The sequence below is a fragment of the Cebus imitator genome, unplaced genomic scaffold (genome assembly GCF_001604975.1).
Source record: "Cebus imitator isolate Cc_AM_T3 unplaced genomic scaffold, Cebus_imitator-1.0 Scaffold605, whole genome shotgun sequence".
In the NCBI taxonomy this organism is placed as follows: Eukaryota; Metazoa; Chordata; class Mammalia; order Primates; family Cebidae; genus Cebus; species Cebus imitator.
In genome coordinates, this window is record NW_016107920.1 from 163,194 (window position 1) to 166,899 (window position 3,706).

Here is a 3,706-nt window from a genome sequence, read left to right on the forward strand (position 1 = left end):
TCTTGTGATTCCATATGAAGTTTAGAGTGGTTTTTTCCAGTTCTGTGAAGAAGGTCATTGGTAGCTTGATGGGGATGGTGTTGAATCTATAGATTACTTTGGGCAGTATGACCATTTTCATGATATTAATTCTTCCTAATCATGAGCATGGAATGTTTTTCCATCTTTTGTGTCCTCTGTTATTTTGTTGAGCAGTGGTTTGTAGTTCCCCTTGAAGAGGTCCTCTACATCCTTTGTTAGTTATATTCCTAGGTATTTTATTCTCTTTGTAGCTATTGTGAATGGGAGTTTTCTCTTGATTTGGATCTCAGTTTGTTTGTTATTGGTATATAGGAATGCTTATGATTTCTGCACATTGAATTTTGTATCCTGAGACTTTGCTGAAGTTGTTTATCAGTTTAAGAAGATTCTGGGCTTAGACAATGGGTTCTTTTAGATATACAATCATGTCATCTGCAAATAGAGACAGTTTCACTTCCTCCTTTCCTAATTGAATACTCTTTATTCCTTTTTCTTGCCTGATTGCTGTGGCTAGAACCAGAGCTAGAATCTCTAATACTATATTGAATAGGAGTGGTGAGAGAGGGCATCCTTGTCTAGTGCCTGATTTCAAAGGGAATTCATCCACCTTTTTCCCATTCAGTATGATATTAGCTGTAGGTTTGTCATATATAGCTTTTATCATTTTACGATACATTCCATCGATGCCTAGTTTATTGAGCGTTTTTAGCATGAAGGGCTGTTGAATTTTGTTGAAGGCCTTCTCTGCATCTATTGAGATAATCGTGGTTTTTGTCTTTGGTTCCATTTACGTGATGGATTACGTTTATGGATTAGCATATGTTGAAACAGCCTTGTATTCCCCGGGATGAAGTCTACTTGATCATGATGCAAAAGCTCCTGATGTGCTGTTGCAATCTGTTTGCCAGTATTTTATTGAAGATTTTTGCATTGATGTGCATCATGGATATTGGCCTGAAGTTTTCTTTTTTAGTTGAGTCTCTGCCTGGTTTTGGTATCAGGATGATGTTGGTCTCATAAAATGAGTTAGGGAGGATTTCCTCCTTTTGTATTGTTTGATACAGTTTTAGAAGGAATGGAACCAGCTCCTCTTTGTATGTCTGGTAGAATTCAGTCTGCCTTATTTTTTATAGATAGTGCTTACACCCCAAAATTCCTACAAGATAGGGTTTAGCAGACCCACTTCAGTATGAATAAATTGCAAATATCTAAAAGTTCATAGGCTTGTAATTGACACAGCTGGGACTAGATCTCTGGTCTGGATTCATCTAGAGCCCACATTTTTCCAGCCCTCTCAGCCTGAGCCAGACTTTGTGTCTTTTAATTCATTTTTCCTCTCACTGCCCTAACTGTTTATCAGAGCATTAAAAGGACACAGTAAACAAAGCACTTCTGTGGAATACACAGCATAATAATAATGCTGAATACATGAGTAGTATGAAGAAAAAATAATATTCAGTGACAATATGATTATCTTCATATGCAATATCAGATAACCTGTTAAGATCAGGAGCTCCCAAAATCATCCTGCTCTGCCCTTTCCCCATAGAAATTAAATCTACTCAAACCAAGATACCTAATATGCTAAGTCTGGTTGGTGAAACAAAGGAATAGATAGGTGTGTTTTTTTCACTGACAGCCCACTATCTGTGCTGGGCCTCCTGGCTTGTGGTACAGCTTCACTATTTCATACAAAACCTGGGACAGGGAGCCATTGTCTGCAAGGTTTGCAGTAGGGAACCTGTTCAATAATTTGCAGTTGTGTGACATTTCCCAGCAGTCAAAGAGAAAGGAAGATGAGAACCCCATCAATGAGGATTCTGGAGACCAATGCCTCAAAATATAGGGATCACTGAGAGAGTAGGCCCTGCCTACTCTCAGATCTAGAAGGCCCAAGCTATAGCTGTAAGCTAAAATTTCTCTATTCAAGTTTCTCAGGTACTTAAGAATCCTGGTCTAAGGGCGGTGTGCTCCGATTAGTGGGAAGAGGACATCAGACTTTGAAAACTCTCAAGATGAGGACTCTGAATGAAATATGAGGAACGATCCATCCAGAACAGTAGGGGCTCCTAAAACTTTATTTTTCTTTTTGCCTTGGCTGGCCATAGTCAGGGCTATCTGGTTGAGGTTCCCCCTCTTTTTCCCTAGGGCTTCTACTAGTACTTCAGGGAGATAAAGGCTTTGATCTCATGTCAGTAGCTCTGATTCTGCTCATGAAGGAGATCGTAACAAGCCTACATTGGATTTAAGGTGAGGACACTGAGGTAGCCAACAAGTAGCACCCTGACGTCCCTCTCTGGTTTCTCAGTAAAAGGCAAGCTTTGGCTTGAGGCTGACAGACTCAAATTAGTAGAGGAAGGACTTCCACATCCCCCAATCAATGTTAGAAACCTGAGTGAGAACTGAGAGAGCCACTGACTCCAAAACAGTGGAAAAGGATTCTGACCCTGCCGTTAATCCGCAGGAGATCCTCAATCACTGTAGTGAGATGTAGCTGTTCCTAACTTCCATTTGGGACATTCCAGGAAGATATGGCCTTGGTCTGAGCAGTGTGGCCTTAAGCACACAGCAGTGTGGAAGGTGGAGTTTCAGATTTGGTTAGGTAGGAGTCAAGTTAAAGACACTGAGGGAGGATAGAGACCACTCATCCCAGAACAGAGGGAATGCACAGTGTCCTGTCCCTATTGTCAGACCTACGAGGACCAGGGAAGAGCCATCAGGCTAAAGTGCTTGGTCTGAGGCTGGTCATCTCATCACAGAGAACGTTATCAGCTTGAGCCAGGAGTCAGGGCAAGGATGATGAGGAAGGAGCAGAACATGAAACATAACAATGGAGGCAGCATATCATCTCTCCCCTACTGTTAGTCCTGGGAGATTCAGGGAGAAATGTCAGGCAGGGCAAAAGCACCCCTCAATTCCTTCTCAGAGTGACAGAGAAATGAGGGCCTTATTCAGAGTGGGACAGTAACGGGTCAAGAAAGGGAGAAATTGTGGGCACTGTCATGAGTCAAAATGAAGAATCTGGGCGAGAACTGGTGAGGCCAACCATCATGAGGGCCCAAAGTGCCCGCCACAGCTTTCTGTCTTGGGAGAGTACAGGCAGGTATGGCCAAATAAGGCTGCCCTACTTTCACTCTACTAGGTCATGGAGAATTCTGGGCCTAGCTCTGAGGAAATACCCTCCGGTCAAAGAATAGAGGAGCTGTAGGTCCATCTAGGAGTCAAATTGAGGACCCTGGGTGGAGACCAAGGTGATCACACTCCTTCCCCACAATAGAAGGGGCAATAAAATGTCCAGCCCTCACCCTGGCTTTCAGCATTTCAAAGCCCATAGCAGGACGGTCAGGTAGAGGCTTCCCCAGTGGTTTATATTGGTCCAAGGGAGGTGAGATCCTTATTAAGAATGTGAAGCCAAGATAGAGTGGAAGAGGGGTTCCAGGCCCTATGCAGAGCCAAGATGAGAACTCAGAATAAGATCTGAAAATCTAGTGATCCCAAGACAGAAAGGATCCCCTACAGTTTTCACCCCTGACAGTGGAGGTAGGCTGAGGCACCCCCTTACTTTTTTCAGTTCCAGGGGGATTTGAAGTGTGAACGTCAGAGCAGCACAAGAAAGAGGTACCAGGCCCTGCCAACAATTAACATAATAATCCTGAATGTCAACTGAAACTACTCCCCAACCCCA